We start from the raw sequence: 25,554 nt of genomic DNA, 5'->3' as shown, positions 1-25,554 counted from the left end.
TGTCCAATGAATGCCCGTTTATCATCTGCATTTCTTCTGGGTGTTTCAATTTTAATGAACAGTAGTGTACATGACGAATCAGACCTTTTCAGCGAATTAGGAACCATCCCTCCCCGCCCCCACCCCATCTTCCATCAGAGTAATTCTCGAGAAACCTCAGAAATCAACGCAACTTTGCAATTGGTCTATGCTCGTCCTATCATGTCTTAAACTTTCGAGCAAATACAGATTTCAGTCAATAGACGCCCTCCTCAGGGAACTGCAGTTGTGTCCGCACCTACTGGAGAGACGCGCTGCAGGCCGGCGACACGATTGCTGCGTCCAGCAGGGGCCCGGCGGCAGCATCAGCATGCAGGGGAGCGCCTCTGGACATACCGCGACACACCGCGCCGAGCCACGGCCGCAGCCGAGGCCCGCCGCTGTGGCCGGCGCACACTACCCCACCGCCACACATTCATGCTCACAGCTCCTCCTCCTTCTCCTCGAAACAACTTCTTCCCACCATATTTTTTTTTCTCGAGATGACTGTGATAGTTGATTCTTTACCATCCAGTTGTCTATAATGGAGAACTGCCTGGAAAGACGCTACACGAATATCCAGATTTTGGTACGATTTACAAGTGGTCCAAATATTAAGAACTTATCCATCTTTTTCATTTGCAGCTCCTTGTATTCACTGTGTTTGCAGTTAAAATTGTTTGGATGTGAGGTTCGCCAGTTTCGCAAAACACCGTTTTTCTCAGTACTACCCAAACATGTTTCTGCACCACTGTGCCATCATCACTGGGTTTTCGTTTCTATTTATTCTGCAATGTGATCATTTTGTTAAATGATTATAAAATTATGTGCATTTTAGTTCAAACAACAGATCGTTTCTTTTTGTAAATACCTTTACATTTGGTGAACATGAAATTTACAGAACACTTTTGTGTTAATTACTACAGGTAGCTTGTCATCTGCAACCAAACGATGTTCATGAGAAAGGTTTTTTGCTGGGAGTTAACCTATCTTCTAGGATGTAATTTAGTTTACAAAATATACGTCCGAATCATACTACAAAATTGTTCAAACGTGTGTGACCCATAGCAGATATGACTAACAGAGGATAAACGTATGCAACGAAGGACGGCACTAATGGTTGCAGCTTTTTTCGATCCTCGAGAAACAGTGACGGCGGTTCTGAAGAATTCGAGCTGGCAGACACTTGAAGAGAGACACCAAAGCCTACTCATACAAAGTTTCAATCGGTCTTATGTAAGAATTTACGCAAACACCACAGCCGCCTACGTATCGCTCTCTTGGCCACTACAACAATAGACTGATTACAGCACTGGCAGAGATATATGAAGAATCTTTCTCGCCGCTCACCATACGTAAATGGAGCGAGAGGAAACCATCATACACGGTGTAGTGGAAAGTTCCCTCTGATGCAGAGGAACGAGCATTATGAAAGTAGACACTGGGCGATTGGTTACGTCGTTCCAATAACGTTCGGACAGACGCGTAGTAATTTTGTCTTGTTGATTTAAGGCGCCGCACTCGCATTTAGGAAGAATTCTGATCCAAATCACGCCGATTATCCGTAGTTACGTTTTTGAGCGTTTTCCTAAATCAGTTAAGAAGAATGGCTGCATGGTATCCTTGACAAATTCGTAGTTATTATCAGACCCTACTCTGTCTTGTTCGTGCTTGTGCCCTGGTCTTGTCCTCAACAGAAAGTTAAGTTATTAACTGCTGTTCTCTTTCTCTGATGCAAACGAAAGCGAGTGGTCCATGGCTCAGAGCACTATGGGACTTGACGTTGCCAGGTCGTTACGTTCTACAGTCCGGAGCTGCAGGTGTAAGTGGCCTTTATCACAGTCGTGTATTAAATACGGAGCCAGTGACGCGCGCAGATCTAATGTAGTCTTGTCCATAGAGCCAAACTGTAAAGAAAGTCATTAATTTTTTATTGTAAGACAAGATTATCCTTTACCGATAGGGATAGTTGTTTTTTCGTCCTGCTGGATCGTATCGAGGAATGAAACTTAAGTCCCTACAGTACCGTAATATTCTGCTTCAGTTTGCCCAGTAGACGCCGGGACAGAACACTGCGTTGCGATTCGTTGGCCGCGCTGTTTCACTTGCTCGCCTGATGTAGCGGCCCTGCAAGCGCTTTCAGTAAGCACGTCGGCCGCTGCTGGCAACCAAGACAATAGCAGACTGTGTGTGTGTTGTTGCAGTTCATGTTGCGAGGCAGCGCCACGGTCTCAGTCTCCTCCCGTGTACTCCTGTTGAAGCTAGGTGCCAGCTAACACGTAGTCATCCTCAAACTTCTGATGTTCCACTACCGGTGTGCCTATCGCGTTTAGTGGAGCATGTTCCAACAGGACAACGCCATTCCTAGCCACCGTTTTCTGATAAACTTTTAGCCAATCTAAATGTCACCGCGCTGCATTCCCAGCATATATTGATTGTGGCGTTAGTCAATTCACACCCGCGCATTTCAATCCATAGTCAAATTTTAGCTAAGTGATTAAGTAATAGCCACCATACTGGGAAATCGCGAAACCCGTGGGCAGTGAAATTGGTTTGAAACGTGGTGACAGACCTGGCCTGTTATTAACAAGTGAAAATCTGGGCCTTGACGTCACTTGTGTATTCACTGTTTGGGTGGGAAGTGTATGTTACGAATAGATAAGTCTACGGAAAATTGCGTTTTTTCTTTGAAGATGTAGTGGAAATTTGATCCGCATTATGAAGATGTGAGACCATCGTTAGTTGGGAAGTTTCCGCATAGGGCCTGCACAACCACCATACAGCCGAGATATCTAGAAATTAAATCTAAGATTCAAGGGTCCTTTGACTGACTTACCACAAAGTGACCGCTCAAAATTAGTAATCTGAAAACTGTTGCCAGGCATTCGTTCGTTCACCCAAGAAATAATTTTCTGACAGAAGTTAAAGGGTAATGTTAAGAGCATTACAATTAAAGCCTTACAATCCTGTGAATGCTGTCTGTCGTACATGGTTCACAGTGAAAGTCATCCTGACTTTTAAAAAACAATCCTGTGGTATGACGAGGAAAGTTTTAAGCTAATGGGAGAGTTAACAAACCCAGCTGCGTGCATTCTTCTGATAATGGTCGATTTGTTATTGGAGAGAAGTTAAATGTTCCTGCAGATTCGGTTTGGATTGGTATATCCATCAGATGAGTGACAGGCTCTTATTTTCTCCAGTGGTACCATGGTTGCGGAACGATATGATGAAATGTTGGGTTGGGTTGAGTTGGGTTGTTTGGGGAAGGAGACCAGACAGCGAGGTCATCGGTCTCATCGGATTAGGAAAGGATGAGGAAGGAAGTCGGCCGTGCCCGTTCAGAGGAACCATCCCAGCATTTGCCTGGAGCGATTTAGGGAAATCACGGAACACCTAAATCAGTATGGCCGGACGCGGGATTGAACCGTCGTCCTCCCGAATGCGATGAAATGTTAAGAGAAGGTGTTATTGAATTAGACAAGACTCCCAGTACTTAAACCTGTAGTAAATAATGATCTTTCCTTTGTACAGAATTTGAAACAAATTTCGGCCATTTGGTTATTAAATGTTCATTTACTTCACACAATCATTGCTTTACAGCCATTCTCAAGTGCACCTTGGTATTTTGAAGTATGTCTGACCTGTCTGCGACTTGTCATCGTCGAAAAACACATATATCTGACCTCGCAGAGCAAAAATACGATAACTGGTCTGGAAGACTAAACTGTGTTTTTTCGACGTCGACATGTCACAGATAGGTCTGACATATGTCAGCGTTTCAACATGCACTTGAGAATGGCTACAAATCCGAAATCGAGACTGTAAAATAAACGACCAATTAATAACAATTAATAAAGTCCGTTCACAACCTACACCATGCAAGTAACGAGCGGCCCTTAGTGGTTCACCATCAGTTTTTTTTATCTTAAATTTCTTTGTGACTAATGCCCTTTTGGCATATTTATTATTTATAAATGGCATATAAGTACTGCCAGTCTTTCACGATAATTCCGTACTTATAATTTGTATCATACGTTTTTAGCCATAATTCTGTGACAATGTCATAGACCTTTATTTGGTTTAAATTCTGATGAAGACCATCCTAGCAGTGGTGAAAGAAGGTTAATTCGTTAAAAATTCGTGACCGAGGGCTATTTTCTTTTAATTGTCACAATTAATAATCAAAAAGCGGAAATTTCTATCAGAATGATACGAAATAATCTCACTTGGCAGCAGGACAGTCCTGCACCGCATTACGGATTGCACGTCCGCACATTTTTGGACGACAATTTCCAAGAGTGGCTGTGAAAGGCGAGGAAAAATCGATTGGCCTCCAAGACCTCCGGACCACACACAGTGTGGTTTTACAGTATGGGCGATATTCATAATGTTTTCACTATAAGACCTTTAAACCTACAGCATTCAAAAGATCTGATTGAGCAGTAATTTGAAAACATTTTAGGAAAAATATGGGGAGTTACGTGGCAATATATGTAAGTAAATCTTTAAACGATGCGTCAAATTTCTAGATAGCAAGGTAGAACATTGAATATTTCAAGTATCTGCAGAATCTCTCGCACCAGCTTGACAATAAAATCTCTCTCTGCTATCGACGTCGGGAGAAAAAAAAATGTTTCACCAACTGCGATATGGTCGCGTATACAAACAGTGATCCAATACTGTCAAATGTTTATTTTTCCAGTCTTTGATCATAATATCAATTCTGTAGACGAGATCGGTTTCAGTCCCCAATGACCATCGTCAGACCTACAATATTGTTGTGTACATAGTTCCGCGTAGTCAGCGCGTACACAACTTTCTCACTAGAGCGCGCCCCGCTAAGCACAACAGCGCAGGCGCAGCGCTCGTCCGTCTCCGCACTACGAGATGGCGCTGCCTTAGAGACGGACCAAATTCTACTTCCGCCGATCCGCGTATTAATATGTAACGCAGCCAATGAGATTGCTGCTAACGTAGAACCTTTTCTCCTCGCGGATCACACTCGCGCAGTGATACCTGAACGCGCGAGGTATTATAACGAGTGTACAGACCTCCGATTAGTCAGTCTGCATTAGTCTACAGTCAAGTTTCAGTCTGCGCCTAATAAGATTATCATATTCCTGTACATAGCCATGAAGACAAATGTATAGACACGTTGTCAAGTATCAGAGATAATGTGAGAATATGATTAACGTGCCAAGACCAAAGGAACTTCAGATTGTCAATTGTAAATAGCATCCAGAACCAAGTTAAGTTATTTTTAAGCTTCTTATTATTTTAATAAATGTGTGTGAAAATTAATCAAGTTCTGTTTAAAGTTGGTCACCGTCAATCAGCAGATTGACACTCTAAGCGTGCAAGTGGCATTTCTATCGTCTGACCTAATGGCAGAAGATAAACACGCCACTATAAGACCACGAGACATATTGCTGACACTCGCCTACTTCGCCAGAGCGACAAGTCAAATAATCTGATGGTGTGTGTACCGAAGGTCTTACAGTACGCACAAATATACCAATACATACAACTAGTGATCAGTGTGTCTCTCAACATAATACAGCAATACATATCAGAATATACTATCATACAACCAGGGAAATGCACAGATAAAATACGGAAAAACGTACCTTTTTTACACCATGTCCTAGAGTGATAAGACCATAATGGCAAGGCCAAACATATAAATACAACGAGCTCAGCATCGCCACATAGATATAAAATGAGGTGTAGAAGAGGCCACATCGTCCACACAGTCACTATTGCAACTGGCTACTGAAGTACGGTGGCTACCAGAAATCTGTTTGCCTACATCCTCCACAGATGTCGCTACTGTGAGCTTACTTAGATGTAGTCATCATTTACGCAAAAAAACATAATCTGATACAAACACATCAGGTAAAATACATATAGCACACTTTTAAAATTGATAAATATCACGGAAACCAATTGTGATACATTAAAAGACGAATACAGTTACCCATATAAAATTATTAAACGGAAATATATGAAGAGAGCGGGACCTATCCTTTTTATGGTGAATATATGGTTAACAATTAATATACATAATACATTGCCTGTAGCAACCTATAAATTGCCTATGAAAGCTAAAATGTCTATATGACAGCTGAAAAAAAAGGACAGATCAATGATCAGCGCCCTCTGTTGGGTCCGCCGCCAGGCTGTTATGTAGGCGTGCACCGATCTTAAGAACTTAACCACTATAGGTCTTTACATACAACGTGATATGTTTCCTACAGAAAACGTTTAAACAACATATTAACAGTCAATAAATAAAATTATATAGTCTGGCTACACATTCCATGAATAGGTATCTGTGCATTTCCCTGGTTGTATGATAGTATATTGTGATATTGAAATACACAATGCTTGCGGAGCGGCACTTTACCATTCTGCCAATTTCCAGCAATGTTCATTTGTCTAGCTAAACGCTGTAGTAGAAAATACTAGCCGGCCACGGTGGCCGTGCGGTTCTGGCGCTGCAGTCCGGAACCGCGGTGTTGCTACGGTCGCAGGTTCGAATCCTGCCTCGGGCATGGGTGTGTGTGATGTCCTTAGGTTAGTTAGGTTTAAGTAGTTCTAAGTTCTAGGGGAATATGACCTAAGATGTTGAGTCCCATAGTGCTCAGAGCCATTTGAACCTTTTTTAGAAAATACTAGACCACTACTGTCTACTGCAGGTCGCAACACACATAGAATTGTCCGGTAAACGGGATGTGGCTAGTACTGAAATAAAAGTTTTAACTTGGCAAGGTAAATTTTCAGGTGTATTTTTTACGATAAAGATAACAGTTAATACAGCCAAGTCCGCACTAAGTGTCTACACAATGTAAGGTTCCCACACACACGACAATCACACACGTAGCCAGCTTGTGATATTTACACCCGTTACCGAAGTTAATAGAGTTCACTGGATCGTTTAGTTGTGAAAATTCTCGCTCAAATGTTGTGCCCTCCGCTCTACACGTAATACCTGTTCCAGTCTTAGATCGCACAACACGCCACGCGGTTTTAACTAACAGTCAAAAGCAATAATTTTGATATTCCGTCCGAAATTCCACACGACTTCCACAATACCGTTCACTTAAATACGCTTTGTACTACTTCGCGAACTCGTAATTACTATTTTTCCGCGATTTTACAATACTTTCGTCGGAGCTGCTTTCAATGAGATGTTACTAGTTCGAACACTCAGCCCCGATTTACTTAGATCACACCAAAGGCTTTGTTTCCAGCATAGATTGGCGCGAGCCTGCATTTTTCTGATTGGCTGATATCACAAACAGCAAATCAGGTTGCAGTATTATCCCGCGCTAACCTGCGCTTTACTTCAATGACCAATCATAGTAGAACATTTCTTTCTATGGCAATTGCTAAATACATAAATTTAGAAAAGAATCAAATATAAAATTACTACTTCTGATATCACCGATTAATCTGTGTTCTACTCACGATTTATTAGTATCATAAACTGACTGTACACTTAATTATAGTAAATCCCCTGTATAGTTTAACTGGTACTTCGTGAATAAACAAAACAACTTTCATTTACTTCTGTTCTTCTTCACCCATACAACACTCACACTGCTAATTACTACACATATAAAACAATTATAATTATGCAAATACATTAAATATTAGACAAACATAACTTTAGAACATTGTTTAGACTACGACTGCTAGCACTGTCCGTCAACTGCTGACCTCTGCCGCCTACTAGTACAACTACGTGCAGCTCTGTAACTCAGGTCCATGTCAGCTCGTGACATCTGTCGATGACTCATGCCTCTAACGATATCGTCCTAACAAGTGACAAGAGCGATGCGAAGGCGCTACGCCTCATGCTCACTAGGTGTACGTATTTGTATGTTGTAGATCTGAGGATGGTCATAGTGACAGGAGCGATGCGAAAGCGCTACGCCTGATGCTCACTAGGTGTACGTATTTGTATGTTGTAGATCTGAGGATGGTCATTACAGACTGAATCCGGTTTCGTCTAAAGAACTGATATTGTGAGCAAAGACTGGAAAAATAAACAACATTTAGAAAAAAAATGATTTATCACTTATATAGGCACGATTTACGCACCTGGCATCAGCTCCAGCTCCAGCTGACTGGTGCCTGACCCTCCGATCGCGTCTATATAAGCGAAGGCCATGGTATTTATTGCTGAAGGCGATGGCGGAGGTAGCCGTAGGAAGTTTGAGTATTTTAAAAAGGCGAGAAGATCTTATTCACTGAACGATCATCATCATCATCATCATCATCATCATCACCACCATCATTTAAGACTGATTTTGCCTTTCAGCGTTCAGTCTGGAGCATAGCCGCCTTATAAAATTCCTCCATGATCCCCTATTCAGTGCTAACATTGGTGCCTCTTCTGAGGTTAAACGTATTACTTCTAAATCATTCTTAACGGAATCCAGGTACCTTCTCCTTGGTCTACCCCGACTCCTCCTACCCTCTACTGCTGAACCCATGAGTCTCTTGGGTAACCTTGCTTCTCCCATGCGTGTAACATGACCCCACCATGTAAGCCTGTTCGCCCTGACTGCTACATCTATAGAGTTCATTCCCAGTTTTTCTTTGATTTCCTCATTGTGGACACCCTCCTGCCATTGTTCCCATCTACTAGTACCTGCAATCATCCTAGCTACTTTCATATCCGTAAACTCAACCTTACTGATAAGGCATCCTGAACCCACCCAGCTTTCGCTCCCATACAACAAAGTTGGTCGAAAGATTGAACGATGCACAGATAACTTAGCCTTGGTACTGACTTCCTTCTTGCAGAAGAGAGTAGATCGTAGTTGAGCGCTCACTGCATTAGCTTTGCTACACCTCGCATCCAGTTCTTTCACTATGCTGCCATCCTGTGAGAATATGCATCCTAAGTACTTGAAACCGTCCACCTGTTCTAACTTTGTTCCTCCTATTTGGCGCTCAATCCGTTTATGTTTCTTCCCCACTGACATTACTTTCGTTTTGGAGATGCTAATCTTCATACCTTAGTCTTTATTTTCTGATCTAGCTCTGAAATATAACTTTGCAAACTTTCAATCGAATCTGCCATCACAACTAAGTCATCCGCATATGCAAGACTTTTGTGTTCACATATATTAATCAGCTCGGTAATCTCACCCAGCTCAGTACGACAAATTACTTTGTATAAACCATTGTAGCTACAGAACACTGCACTGCGTATTCAGTTAACTGACTTTTGCCGCACACGTACCTCAGTTATTCACAGATGGAGATCGAAATGAAGTGAATCGACTGCACAGCCCTTGCTGCACCTCACAACACCGATACGGTCTCCGAGAAGAACCAGCGGGCCCAGCCAGAGCCTGCTCCGGAGTGACACGTTGCTCAGTGATTTAGCCGTTGCCGGTAGGCCCCACCTGACAGACGGGAGCGCGCGCGGCCCCAGACAAAGGGCGCCGCCCACGCGGCTCTCACCTGGCCCAGCAGTCGGCAATCGGGCTGTGCGCGGCGGTTGCCGGGGCAACGGCGCGCGGCCAGACATCAAAGGAAGCTGCGAAAATATTAGCGGCGGGGCGGCCGCGGCGCTCCGACGTCCCACGCAGCGCCGCGTCCTGTATTAACACGCCCACCCGCCCCGCCCTTTGTGCCTTTCACGCTGACTGCTGACACTCATAATCAAAACACCTGCTCACGCTGGGAGCGCCTGTTATCGCAGAGTGGTGCATCTGGCCTCACTATTTTTTTTTTTGTTCGTAATAAGAAATGGAAGCGAGGGAAGGAAAGGAAGATCAGGCGTTAACGTCCCGTCGACGACGAGGTCGTTAAAGGTGGAGCACAACCTGGGGCTGAGGAAGAATGGGGAACAATGTCGGCCGTGTCCTTCTAAAGGAACCATCCCGGGTTCGCCTTAAGAGATTTGGGAAAAATCACGAAAAATTTAAAGCTGGATGGTCGGACAGGGATTAAACCGCTATACTCCCGAATTACCACATCCGTCGCCTAGGGTAGTGTCTCTGATTAGTAAGCACAACTCCTCGGTCCCAGGTTCGACCCCCGGTACCGCTTAAACTTTGAACAAAGTCATCACCAATGGCGGTGAAGACTACCGGCATAAGAAGTCACCCTCATTCTGTAAACGGTCTTGTCCAAGATGGTGGAGGAGCCGACAGAGGTTCAGAGCATTGTTTTGCCCTTGGGGTGGGAAATTGATAGACGGTTTGAGGATGCAGAAGTCAATAGAAACCACTGCATGAAAGACAAAAATGGCTCTCAGAACTATGGGACTGAGGTCAGCAGCCTACTTAAACCAAACCTAACTAACATAAGGACATCACACACATCCATGCCCTAGACAGGATTCGAACCTGCGACTGTAGCGGTCGCGCGGTTCCAGACTGAAGCGGCTAGAACCGCTCGGCCACAGCGCCCGGCCGCTTCTAAAGACTGAGCATTTATTTTGTACTCGTACATTAATGGGGATTTCGCCTTGTTATACGCAGTAGATTACACTTACTAATATTGAGAGATAAATGCCAGTCATTACACCACACGTTTATTTTCTGCAAATCCTCATTGATTTGTTCACAACTCTCGTGTGATACTACTTTCCTGTAGACTACAGCATCATCGGCAAACAGTCAAATGCCGCTGTCAGTACCATCAACCAGATCGTTTATGTAAATCGTAAAAAGCAGCGGACCTATTACACTGCCTGGGGCAAAAATGAAGTTACGCTTGTTTCTGTTGAAGTCACCCCGTTCAGGACAACATACTGCTCCCCGCCTGTTATAAAACCAACCGCATATGTCATCGGATAGGCAGTAAGCGCGCAGTTTTTGGAACAAGGGACAGTGCGGAACTGAGTCGAACGCACTATATGTGACGGCAGGTAAGACTTTCCAGGCCCTTATCAAACCCAAACCTTTCCATCGGCTCCTCAAAGCGTACAGCATGAGCATCTCGCCAAATCACTCGTTCTTACTCATTCACTAGGTAGTAGCGTTATTCCTTACACGATCAGGAGCATCGCTTAGTACTGACTACGGCAATGTATGTGTTATGGGGAACCGTTTCACCATTCTACCCCACCTTTTTTAACTCCCTATGCGCAGTCTTTACGTTAGCTGGACTGCTGATAGCACATTAAAATTCACGAATGTTTCGTTCTGCTGATTTCTTGCCATTTCTTACAACCACTCTCCCCAGTGCCTGTCCGTCAACAGAGCAAGTCTACCTGGTATTGGTTTACTTGTGGTTGCACCTTCGCGTTTCCGTTTCAGTCACATCACCAATATCGTCTTCGGCACCTTTAGAAGAGTTGTAATGACCTGATCTGTTACTTAAAAAATGGCTCTGAGCACTATGGGACTTAACATATGAGGTCATCAGTCCGCTAAAACTTAAAACTACTTAAACCTAACTAACCTAACGACATCACACACATCCGTGCCCGAGGCAGGACTCGAACCTGCGACCGTAGCGGTGGCGCTGTTCCAGACTGAAGTGCCTAGAACCGCTCGGCCACAGCGGCCGGCGATCTGTTACTCAGGTGACTAGTCTACCTTGGAAATCACTGAGCTTTCCTGATCGATGGAGTGTGCTATTGCCGCTTTTCGACAGACAACACACTACTCTGCACCTCCTTTTATATTGGCTAATACGCCTCTCGTGACGTGTATAATGCTCAATTCCTGATAACAGAAAAGTGTGCGGGCACTTTTTGGGCAATATCAATAAACCAATTCTGGAAGTTTGACTGTGGACTTCTCTTTCACCCCACGGCCATAAACACCGTTGTAATCGGCCGTGAATACAAATCCAAAGAACTCGGATACACATCGATCAATAACTGCACGACAGCTAACAAAGCACGTGACGCATAGTGACTGTTCGAGTGTCACCTGCAGTAACAGTAATTTTGTGGCATAATGCAAAAATGAACCTGACTTAGCGGCGCCGGTGGTTTCTCTTGTTTACTACCGGAGTTACCCTAAACTCTTCAGGAGCCACGATCTGGTTACCAAATGATATACCCGGGAAACATTTTTTGCATAGGCTACGTATCGCCAGCAGTACTTCCCAGACACTCGACACACGGACAGTTTGGAAACAAAAGTCTGCAGCAGTGTGCGGCTGTGTACACGCAAAGCTCTTCTCGGCTGTGATTAAAACGTTGCGCCCCACCAGCCCGCCGCCAGGAACGGCAGCGTCCGATGCTGACAGTAGAATGCCAGCCAGTGACGCTCGTGTGAGCACCGAGTGGCTTCGTGCTCGTGCAACCCTCCAGATCGCAGCCACGCGCACCAAGAGACACATTGTTGTGCATTTAAGGTCACTTGCAGGTGAATCTGCTGCAAAAAATTCGAATATTTTTGCAGCTTAAATCAATATTTAGAGTTGTTTGAACAAAATGGTACTTAAATGAATCGATTCGGACATCGGTATCATCTTTAAAAACTAATTTAAATATATGTCGGTATGCGGCAACGACCGTGTTCCCTCTGCGGTCGGATATCAAATGGCGTCATTATTATTTGCGTTGAGCTACAAGCGTGAGACGCGGAAAGAAGCAAGGTTTCACAGTACAATTGAAGGAAAGTAGCGCAAAGTGTTGAATTTGTAATTACATAAAACGAAAAAACAGCTTTTCTCTTAATTCCTTTAATCCGTTTTTCAGTTTGTATTTCCGTCTTTGAGAGCGTTTGTCCCGGGGAAAGTAAGCTTGTATCAAGGTGAAATTGATATCAAGTAGTAAGGTCGGTGGTCGCTTGGCGGTGTCAAAGTTTGAAGCTTGTAAGTGAAGGCAGCGAGGAGTTAGGGTAATTTATGCGTTCGCGATGTGTCTAATTTATGCGATTCTCTCACTTGTCACTTGTTTGGACTTGTATAACGGGACAGCTATCAAGCAAAGGAAGCCATGAAACGAAAAATTCCGGATGAAAAATGGGCTCTTGAGGCAACCAAAGAGGCCAGAATAGCACAGAGGAGTAAGAAAAGGAAGAGAGAAGATGAGGAACACACATACCAACAATATCATGCAACTGGAGGGCCTTAAGAACAATAGAGATGAGTAACAGATGAAATGTACCTTTAAACTGAACTGCCCAAGAATCAAATAAGCATATTTTATGCAATAATAATAATAATAATAATAATAATAATAATAATTTGAGCAAGAGGTCTGAAATTTTCTGTGATATTTCGGGCTACCATTTGGAGACAAGTCCAGAAAAACTAAGATGCCTAAACCATCTTCAAAGAATACCAGATGCCCATGTGCACAAAAAATTTGCGATAGAGAAACGATAATTTCCTAAAAATTATAGGGATGTGTTAACCCGGAAGAGGAGTTGTTGCATGACGTTGCAAAAGATCGGAAAATAATGAATTTGTGTGAGCGGAAAAGGCATGTTAGTAACAAAATGAATGGAGACGATAGAAGAAGGAAACCAAAGCCCACACTGGAATTTCAGCCCGTATAACTGAAATACCACTGTATAATGTCTATACTGTTAGAAGTTGTTCAAAACAATTTAATAAAAGCCATGTAGTTCGCCTTCCTATAGCTGACATTTCCTTTGGGTGCGACTGGTCTTTACCGTTGTACTACAGCATATGTTATAAACGAACAGCGTACGTGGCTGTCAGATCAGCAGTGTTGTTGCAACCCCGAGGACCACGAATCGTTAATCAGTAGGGCTAAGGATTTTCTTCCCAATAGCCTCGTGATAGTAACTCAGGATCTGCCTGACGAAATAGAGGTTCCAGTTCAAAAGTTGACATTAACAGCATGGGCAGGGGTGCGTTAATAGCATGATCCGCCGATAGCGTCATCCATTGACGATTTAGGGTAGAGTAGAAGCGACGGTCGGGGGTACCTCTATTGTGCTGTCTTCCTGCTTATGATACTGGTGCTAGTTTTTGTTTGTTTCACAGTACCACCTGCGGTACCGAAATAGCAAATAATGAGGGGGTTACGGATAGACAGTACGGTCTTTCCTTGCAGGTCAAGTAAATACGGGGTAGTTCAAAAATGAATTGTTTCGCTGTTCGTACTCTAGAGAGGAAATGAAGAAGTTTAACGTTTCAAGCCCCTTCGGTTATGAGGTCATTAAGATGAATCACAACCAGTGGCAAGACACGGATGGGAACGAATTTCTCCAAGTTGTTTTCAACTGAGTCGTCCCAGAATTTACGTTAATAATTTTAAGGATAGCAAGTAAATCCCAAATCAGGAAGACTGGACGGGGATTTGAAACTGCTCTTTGCGAGTGCCAGCCCAGTGTCTTAACCAAACTTGCCAAATGCTCTAGGTTTCTGATTCCAGGTTGATGCACAAGACGTAAACAAAATAAATTACATTGACAGATATCTATTTGGAGCGATTGTTGCCACCTTGTGGCACGTGCTACGTTGGCGCCGCAGCAGAACCACACTGCGCGACATCGTGGGTCACTGGCGCACACACGTGTCCACTGCGCCCTAGGAAGGGAGCTGGCCAACTCGGAAACCTCAGCAGAGAGCTCCAACGCACATCCATAAAATATGGACTAGTGTTCCCCCTTTCCCTTCCGCTTCCTCTTGGACCAGCGCCAAAGGAAATCTCAGCACAAGCGAAGAAAGTACGTTGTAACATTGCCGAGTAGCGGCGAATGTGGCTGCGCTGTGGGCGCTCGTTACGCCGTACTACGCAGCACGCGATTTAGTCAGTCACTGTACGGTTTGTAGTGCGTTGCGCATATTGTGAAAGTGTATTTTCGGCTACCTGTTCCATTCGCGGATATTGTACGATATCAACGATGCTGGCCACTATGCTGCAATGTATAAAGCAAGCATTTTCCTCTAGAGAAAACTGTGGAAGTCGCATAAGAAACTCTCGGGGGTTCGCGCGCGAAACGTACTCTACCTGACAGAAAAATATGAAGCATCCAGAAGAAACGGAGGAGAAGTAATGAAGCTTCACTGGCTGGGAGAGTATGTGATGTTTATTACGAAGAACTTTGCAGTACGAGCCCACTTAACAGTATTACATTAGACTCCGTAGTTTGGATCCTGTATGCACAAACCAAGTTGACACTCGATGCGTTGGCTGGTAGCAGTAGTCGGAAATGGAAAATGACATTACGGTAGCTTACGTCAGCCACAGCGCCGAGTGTCATCTTAGTTTGCTCGAGTAATATCTGCACTGATTCGATTGGAAAAGGGTGTCATAAAGCAGTTGCAATACCCCATAAGGCGAAGTGGCGCTCAGCAGTTGTAACTGGGTCTTCATATACTGGAGAATGGCACTGGGATAGAGTTGACGCCCGACCTGATCCCACCCACGTTCTGTCACGGACAGATATTGCTGGCCAGGCGAGTGCCTCAGCACCATCAGACAGTGACACGTGACACATGTGGACGAGCGTTGTCCTGTTGAAAAGTGACACCACGATACTGTCGCACACTATGTTCGTGATACTGTTGTGCTATCAGTGTTTTCTCATTTATACCAGCCGTGACATGACGTCACGCCCAATGGCTCCCTACATCACGACCCCAGGAGTAACTTCACTGTGCCTCTCCAAAACACTGGAAGAATGAGACATCTCTCCAAGGCGCTGCCATACTTATCGACTATGGTTTTCTGGGCTGCAGCCTATGTACGGAACGGTAATTCCCTCGTCTGGCTGTTGCTGGTCTTCGACCAATGGTGTGGGACGTCACAGAATGTTGCAGGGACTCCATTACTTACTTTTGAATACATTATGGGATTGGCAGTGATCAATGAGTTACAAATATTTAATATTAAAACCAAGCTTGATCACGATTTATTTATTAAGGTGACCTGTTTCGACCACTACTGTGGTCATCTTCAGACCATTGAGTACGAACCTCTTTCTGATGGAGAATTCTCCAGCAGAAAGAGGTTCGTACTCAATGGTCTGAAGATGACCACAGTAGCGGTCGAAATCGGTCACCTTAATAAATAAATCGTGATCAAGCCTGTTTTTAATACTAAATACTCCATTACTTGTTCTGGGATAACAAGTGCAGATGAGAAGGGCTAAGTGGCTGTGAGACACTGTGACGGGTATGTTCTTATGTTCCCACGCAGCCCAACATCGGGCGCCTGCCCCACATATTTGAATACTTCACGACTCGACAACCAAATGGGGGCTCAAAATGAGGCGCTGATGACGGTGTCTCATATGAATACGCAGCATCTGCGTGTTCTTCATAGTGATCACTCAACATCAGACACTGTTCAAGCCTTTATATACCTTACCAGGCCTTGTCACAAAACTAATCCACTCTGCTGGCCATTTTCTTGTTGCAGAGAATTGCGACTCAAATCATTTAAATACATGCCGACGCATTGCACATGTACAGAATTACACTGACGTCAGAGTATGTCTTCTGCGAGCTTCACTTTTCTGTCAGGCATTGCAGTTACGGTGAAATAAAGCATTCATTGAAAACGTGTGGCTGGTTGGAAGTTTTCATTCATAGTTTGTGAGAAACTTAGTTATGTCGAATTCAGACTACACATGAGATGTGGAAGCGTGAAAATTGTTAACAAATGAAAAATGTCTTATTTAACGTCAAGAGCCGCTGATAAATAATTCTTTGTTTACAGCCAGTTTCGATCTTCAGCTCATCTTCAAGTGTCTTAAAGTATGCACAGTGCTTCGCGCGTGTAGGTGGAACCCAATTATAGTATTAAATTAAAACTAATAGTGGTACTACATTTTACTATTGGCTGTGTGACGTAGTTTTCTTTTGATAAATTGTTGAATGGTGAGTTTTATGTCTTGTGACGCCACAGTAGTAATCCTGTCATGTAGGCTGTGGCAAATAACTTTGAAATACGTAAAGATGATCTGCATTTCTAAGTTGATCGCAAATTATTATTTATCAGTAGTTCTTGACGGCTATATTATGATATTTTTAAAATACTAGGAACTATGGATCACCATCTGCACAAAATACGTCAATAAATAAATATCAAATAGTTGTTACTATTTAAATTCTATCATCAGTGAACGTCTGTCTGACTAAAGTCAGATTAACGAAATGTGTCGTTAGGGTTGCTAGATTCTACTTATTTCATAACTGTATTTTTATTTTTGCAATAATCTCAGGTCGTAAGAAGTATTTTTGTTCCATTAGTTCCCAAATATCAAGAACGTTAGGTTGTAAATGGATCCTGGCAGAGTTGCCAAGTTTTCGTGATTAAAGACAGAGACAGACTTGAGCGATGATTATTTATGTTGTATCACTGAGTTTAACGAAAGTAAGAGAATCGAGTTTCATGTTTTTTACAAAATCGATGCTTGTTATGGGGGCGAACATTTCTCTGTTTAACAGAAGTCAAAGTGCGTGAGATACCGTAGGTAGATATCTGCAGATATAAGAATAAAACGCTTCAACCTATTTGACACATTGCTGGTGTGATGATAGCCTTGTGCCTGCGCTGCATTTTCAGCTGCTGATATCCGCTCTCGGCTTTGAAACTTTACTGTTACTAAATGGATGGACATATTTTAGTTTCAGTCATAACAAATTTACGCTCGTTTCCTTCTGTATGTAGGAGAGGCACAAAACAATTTTGTTCCTTATTTACGTTTAAAATCAGTCCACGCTGCTGATGCTCACAATCAAGTGAGATTAAGAGGTTTGGAATTAACGTACATGAGTAGGCAGGCAAACGCATTCGCAGGAGAGCTTCTGTAAAGTTTGGAAGGTAGGAGACGAGATACTGGCAGAAGTAAAGCTGTGAGTACCGGGCGTGAGTCGTGCTTCGGTAGCTCAGCTGGTAGAGCACTTGCCCGCGATAGGCAAAGGTCCCGAGTTCGAGTCTCGGTCGGGCACACAGTTTTAATCTGCCAGGAAGTTTCATTCAATTACAAGTTAACTAATAAGCCAAAGTCAATGCATGAAGTACAACTGAAGCCCCAAAATTTATTTTCTAGAATTTGATTGAGGGAAAAGCTGTCTAATCTTCAGGTTTGAATTTATCGTACGCTGCCACAACAGAAATCACTAGAAAAGGTATTTGTAATGAGAGTAAATTTTCCTCCACTGTCTGTAATATAATGAATGAAACGTTTACCGGTGTTGTAATACTTATTGATGTGCTATATGTAACATGTGTAACATGAACTGTGTATGTTAGCGGATTGTAACGCCAACTGTTTTTGTCAATAAAGTTATTTAATGAAAAAAAATTGTAAACTGACAGACAACGAATCCAAAGGTGTCCCGTTCGATTAAAAATACGAAAGTGGTCACCGTATCTGTGTGCTATCTAGAAGATACTTCTTCATTTGCTAACAGCGCGTGATTATAATTACAGTGCAGCTGCTCAGAAGGTGCAATGTGGGCTGTAATTGTCGTACGCCAGCGAAGCTTGGTAGATATTCTGATGCGTAAATGCGGAACCGATTTGCGCTGGAAAAAAAATGAGTTATAATTTTGGCCACCGGGTGCAAATCTGGCGCTGCAAGCAAGAAAGATGTACAAAAATGCTTCCATATGCAATGGATTAGGAACGGGACGTAGACAGAAAATTCAAAGTAGTGAGAAGGGCATGATGTTGATTTTATTGTTAAGTGCCGCGTACACAGTTTGTTCAGTACGAGCTCTGGAGCAGGCGACGAGATAATGGATCCGTAAAACGATCTGATCGGCAGTGGCTCTTAGCAGTACCGGTGGAATCTGAGCAACGTGTCCCTGCACAAGTTTACTGGCCTTCAGATCAGGTAGAGACCGAGCGAGTCCCTGGTAAAAGCGTTCTTTCAGATATTCCCAGAGCCAAAAGTCACACGGATTCAGGTCAGGTGATCTTGCAAGGTTCTGGAAAACGTCTGGAGATTACACTGTCGTGGGAGGTTGCTATCGTGGAAGGTTGCATTAAGCAGATGTTTCACCGGGCAATCGACATGAGGTATTATCCCGTCTTGCATGAAAACAGTGGATTCCACACAGTTGCGCTCCTTGAAAGCATGTATCACAAGTTGTGCAAGGAGGTCGCGATAAAATGAAGACGTCACGGTGCACCTGAAAATCTTTCTAGATGTGTTCTCTTTAAAGAAGAATGGACTGGGAATAAAGTTGCTTGTGAATTCACACCGCACAGTCATATGCTGCGAGTGCAACGGCTCTTAGTGTACAACACGCCTTTTAACAGTATCCCAAATTGGGCAATTCTAAGTATTCACTGCACCCTGTAGCGTAAAATGTACGTTGTCACTCCACAGAATATTGCCTGGCTACATGTCATCCGTGCCATAAAATCAAAGAGCATATTCAGAACGTTGCTGCGGATCATGATGTTTCAGTTGCTGCATCGACTCGATCCTGTTCGGATACCTGTGTAAAATAAACTCCAAAGCTTTCCGTACTGTTGACCATGGAATGGAAATTTCTCGTGACACTGCACGAGCACTAGCATTACCTGAGGAGCGCGCTACATGCTCAGTTACAGTAACACAAACCTCGTCGATAACTTCCACCGGGATAGGACGCCTTCATTTTCCTCGTGCCACACCAAGCTCACCCGTGTTTTCGAACTCCATTATCGTCTGCTATAAGACATTTAATGACAACGGGCCTCTCCTTAACCTTTCAGCCCACGTTACTCTCTCAGTGCAGCACTGTAATTGCTGCCGGTCACATAAAACAGTTTCACTGACAGCGCACTGCCTGTCTTCTCGACAGCCGTTCTGTTCAGTCACGTTATGGCTTCACAACCGACAGCGTGGCTGTCACATCTTCATACGAAGTGTTCAGCAGTAGATTTGCACCTGGTAGCCACAATTGGAACTAATTTGTTTTCCAGCGTAAATCGGTCCCGCATTAACGCATCAGCATGTGTACCAACTTTCGCTGCCACACTATAATTACAGCCCAGACTGGACCGCCGTGAGTAGCTAAAAGCACTGTTTCTTTTGTGCGATGTCTCGAAAGAGATCCACTCTGTCTCGGGATGCCAACTGAGGAGTTCGGCTCCAAAGTCTGCAACGGCTGGGAGAGCGCTGCGCTTGACCCAGAATGAGGGCACTGGCAGAGGATGACATAGCGGCCGGTCGGCAGTGAATGGTTCGTCAGCACCGAGAGTGCAATTTTGTTAAGAAGTAATTCGTACCCTCTAAAAAACAGGGAGGATATACACGGGACGAGCAGACGTCCCGATTTACATTTCATAGAATAAGAGCGTAGAGACACAGCATGGCCACATTTTAATACAAGGTAGGCAGACATAACTGTGTGGAAATCAGTTTTCATGGAAGATGGGGCAACACCTCATGTCTTTCGCGCAGTGAAAGATCTGCTTGATGCAACCTTCCATGATAGTGCAATCTTTAGAGGTTTTCCAGAACCTTGTGACTGTTGGTTCTGGCGATATCTAAAGAACGCTTTTACCAGGAACATGTTCGGTCTCCATCTGATCGGAAGGCCAGTATTCATATCGCAAGTCTATGACTGACTGTCGCAATTATTGAAATAAATTTTGTGGCTTTTCTGTGAAACGTTTATCCGACAGTGTAAAATCGAATGAAGTAGTGGTATAAGCTGTCACATGCTAGACATTGTCAGACGTTAGTCATATAATTCGTTCATCATATGTGCGTTAGTTAATCATAACGCTGGTATCACGTCAAAGTCGCCGCACTGCAACCAGGACTCCTTCATGTAATCACGTTCATTCATTGCAAGTAACTAGAGTTGTGCGCTCCCGAAACTACGATTCGGTAGTTTTGGTACGCTACGTAAATGATGTAGTAAATGGTAAAATTACTGGTAGAATTAGTAAGGAAAGGAACATAAATGAATGTGTGGAAGAGAAAATGAGAGCCAACGACTTATCTTTGGTTTTTCGTTTGTTTGGATGTTTGTTTTGCACATAATTAGAGCTGCACTTTATTTCGCATATAAATTGCATTTTATAAGCTATAAATTCCAACTGATCATGTCACTTCTACGCTTTTGTGTAGCTAAAGCAATTACTTTTGATGCAAGTACAGTTTACATGCACAACATTAAATAGTATACAATTAATGTTCTAATTTCGTGCTCAATAGAATGTTCTTTATCATGGTCGAAGGTGTGCTTTCTGTTATTATTGACAAATGTGAAACCTGTTTATGAATAACAGAAATATGTTTTATATAATTTCGACGAGGTGTTGAAGTTCAAATGGCTCTGAGCACTATGCGACTTAACTTCTGAGGTCATCAGTCGCCTAGAACTTAGAACTACTAAAACCTGACTAACCTAAGGACATCACACACATCCATGCCCGAAGCAGGATTCGAACCTACGACGGTAGGGGTCGCTCGGTTCCAGACTGTAGCGCCTAGAACCGCACAGCCACTCCGGCCGGCGAAGTGTTGAAGAGATGTTTGATATATTTTCTGCGATTTCTTTATCCTTTTCTTGAAGAAATTGTGTTTTCTAGCGCTATACGATAAATCTATATAGTTTTCTTTAATTTAACTACAAGCTTCCTCTGTTCCAAGTCACAGATAAACAACTTTCAAATAAAACATGAAGTGAACATTGAAAATTTCAGTTTTGCTACGGATACTACTGAACAAGGGAATAACTACGTAGAACAAAAATGTCCCGTATGTTGCCGGCACTCAGTTTGTAAGCGGTTCTCTGATTCCGGTTCTTATGGCAGTCAAGTAGGACACTATGAAATGAGCAAACAAAGCCATCGAAATGCAGTAACGCCAGATAGTTATGCAACACATTCAACATATAGGTAACGTAAGTACGACCATAACTGAACAAAGCTTCTAGGAAAATTACAATTGTCTACGCTTACTTATGGTAGTCTACCGTAAGCTAAGGTAGTCTTATAACTCTGCAAGTAACATAGTTTGACGAAAACAAATTAGTGACAGTTTTCTTTAACTGTTATACGAAAATGAATTATTATTGTGGACACTCGCGGATATACCCGGCATACCCGAGCTGGTATGAAAAGGGAGTAAATGAAGCAGGCAAAAAGGAATACAAACGTCTCAAAAATGAGATTGACAGGAGGTGCAAAATGGCTAAGCAGGGATGGCTAGAGGACAAATGTAAGGATGTAGAGGCTTATCTCCCTAGGGTAAGATAAATACTGCCTACAAAAAATGGTTCAAATGGCTCTGAGCACTATGGGACTTAACATCTATGGTCATCAGTCTCCTAGAACTTAGAACTACTTAAACCTAACTAACCTAAGGACATCACACAACACTCAGCCATCACGAGGCAGAGGAAATCCCTGACCTCGCCGGGAATCGAACACGGGAGATACTGCCTACATGAAAATTAAAGAGACTTTTGGAGAAAAGAGAGCCACTTGTATGAATATCAAGAGCTGAGATGGAAACCCAGTTCTAAGCAAAGAAGGGAAAGTAGAAAGGTGGAAGGATTACATAGAGGGTCTATACAAGGGCAATGTACTTGAGACAATATTATGGAAATGGAAGAGGATGTAGATGAAGAAGAAATGGGAGATACGATACTGCGTGAAGGGTTTGACAGAGCACTGAAAGACCTGAGTCGAAACAAGGCCCCGGGAGTAGACAAAATTCCATTAGAACTACTAACAACCTTGGGAGAGCCAGTCCTGACAAAACTCTAGCATCTGGTGAGCAAGATGTATGAGACAGGTGAAATACATCAGACTTCAAGAAGAATGTAATAATTCCAATCCCAAAGAAAGCAGGTCTTGCCAGATGTGGAAATTACCGAACTATCAGTTTAATAAGCCACGGATGCAAAATACTAACATTAATTCTTTACAGACGAATGGAAAAACTAGTAGAAGCCGATCTCGGGGAAGATCAGTCAGGATTCCGTAAAAATATTGGAACACGTGAGGCAATACTAACCCTACGAGTTATCTTGGAAACTAGATTAAGGAAAGGCAAACCTACATTTCTAGCATTTGTAGACTTAGAGAAAGCTTTTGTCAATGTTAACTGGAATACTCTCTTTCAAATTCTGAAGGTGGCAGGGGTAAAACACAGGGAGCGAAAGGCTATTTACAATTTGTACAGAAACCAGATGGCAGTTATAAGGGTTGAGGGGCATGAAAGGGAAGCAGCGGTTGGGAAGGGAGCGAGACAGGGTTGTAGCCTGTCCCCGATGTTATTCAATCTGTATATTGAGCAAGCAGCAAAGGAAACAGAAGAAAAATTCGAAGTAGGTATTAAACCCAATGGAGAGGAAATAAAAACTTTGTGGTTCGCCGATGACATTGTAATTCTGTCTGAGATAGGAAAGGACTTGGAAGAGCAGTTGAATGGAATATAAGATCTACATCAACAAAAGCAAAACGAGGGTAATGGAATGTAGCCGAATTAAGTCGGGTGATGCTGAGGGAATTAGATTAGGAAATGAGACACTTAAAGTAGTAAAGACGTTTTGCTATTGGGGAGCAAAATAACTGATGATGGTTGAAGTAGAGAAGATATAAAATGTAGACTAGCAATGGCAAGGAAAGCGTTTCTGAAGAAGAGGAATTTGTTAACATCGAGCATAGATTTAAGTGTTAGGAAGTCGTTTCTGAAAGTATTTGTATGGAGTGTAGCCATGTATGGAAGTGAGGCATGGACGATTAATAGTTTGGACAAGAAGAGAATAGAAGCTTTCGAAATGTGGTGCTACAGAAGAACGCTGATGATTAGATGGGTAGATCACATGATTAATGAGGAGGTATTTGAATAGGATTGGGGAGAAGAGGAGTTTATGGCATAACTTGACTAGAAGAAGGGATCGGTTGGTAGGACATGTTCTGAGGCATCAAGGGATCACCATTTAGCATTGGAGGGCAGCGTGGAGGGTGAAAACCGTAGAGGGAGACCAAGAGATGAATACACCAAGCAGATTCAGAAGGATGTAGGTTGTAATAGGTACTGGGAGATGAAGAAGCTTGCACAGGATAGAGTAGCACGGAGAGCTGCATCAAACCAGTCTCAGGACTGAAAACCACAACAACAACCCGAGGTGGGTAGTCTTTTATCCGGACTACGGCCATCACGGCAGATATTCGCACCGGTGCAGATTTCTTGTGAGCGTAGGCGTGTCTGGAGGAGTGCTGAGCCCCGCAGGCCATCGGGCGACTCCCCGGCAGGGCGCCGCGTGTCTATTTTTGGTCGCCGCCCCGCGCCCGTGCCTCGGCGGATGTGGCCTGCTGCTCCTCCAGCCTGTGTCCGCGCGCTGGCTGCGCCCTGCCCTCTACACCACGTGCGCCGCCGCCTGCCTCTCCACGTCGGGCCACGGCGCGCACAAAAACGCCGCCAGCCCCCGGGCCTGCAGCGGGAACCAGTCGTAACCCGGTGCCGGGTGACGCACCGCCGCCAAGCGCTAGCCGGCCGCCAGCTCCGCCGGCCTCTTCCTACTCACCTTACATCAACGGCCTCGTCCACAACAGTGCACGGCACGCCACCACCCAACTACCGATCTGCTTATTGTTGTCAGATATACCGATTTTTAGGGGTTCCTTGAGCCGTCCCGCGTAGCTCTTTTACGCCGTCCCGACTTCAGACACCGACAACCCTCTGACTGGCTCACTCACTCACTGACTCTATGAAACGCCCCCTTAGAAAAATTATACAAGACTGTGCTTAAACTGACTCACAATATTTTTTAGCGCAACGCAATCTGACTTCCAGTAATCCCTACAAGAGAATGGCACTGACTAACATTAACCTATATGTTTCACAAATCGCTTACCTCACAAAAATCTTGGTTACTCGAACTACTGCAATACAGCGAGCGCCACTACTGCCAGCTAAATAAAAGATTCAAACTACGGAAGGCACTAACTACTGATAGGCATAGTTAGCAAATGAAAGATTTTAATAGAGGACAAACAATGTATTTACCTTAATAGTCATAATATATATATCAGTTCATGACACCAATTCTTACAAATTTCAAAACTCCTCCAACTGCACAACGCTACGCGCTGTTAGCATCCAGCTGCCGCTGCCCAACACTACAATGGCAGACAACAATGCAAACCAGCCACGGACTGCACACGGCACAGCCAGTGATTTTCATACAGAGCGCTACGTGGCGGCGGCGTTACCAATAAAAGAACCTAAACAGCCTACTTACAACTCATATCGCCCGGCCCAAACTGTTACGGATAGGCTGGCTCTGAGCACTATGTGACTCAACTGCTGTGGTTATCAGTCCCCTAGAACTTAGAACTACTTAAACCTAACTAACCTAAGGACATCACACACATCCATGCCGGAGGCAGGATTCGAACCTACGACGGTAGGGGTCGCTCGGTTCCAGACTGTAGCGCCCAGAACCACTCGGCCACTCCGGCCGGCGACATGAGGAAAGTTTCCAACCGATTTCTCATACACAAACAGCAGTTGACCGGCGTTGCCTGGTGAAACGTTGTTGTGATGCCTCGTGTAATGAGGAGAAATGCGTACCACCAAGTTTCCGACTTTGATAAAGGTCGGATTGTAGCCTGTAGCGATTGCCGTTTATCGTATCGCTACATTGCTGCTCTCGTTGGTCGAG

The sequence above is a fragment of the Schistocerca gregaria genome, chromosome 5 (assembly GCF_023897955.1).
Source record: "Schistocerca gregaria isolate iqSchGreg1 chromosome 5, iqSchGreg1.2, whole genome shotgun sequence".
In the NCBI taxonomy this organism is placed as follows: Eukaryota; Metazoa; Arthropoda; class Insecta; order Orthoptera; family Acrididae; genus Schistocerca; species Schistocerca gregaria.
This window is presented reverse-complemented; position numbering follows the sequence as displayed.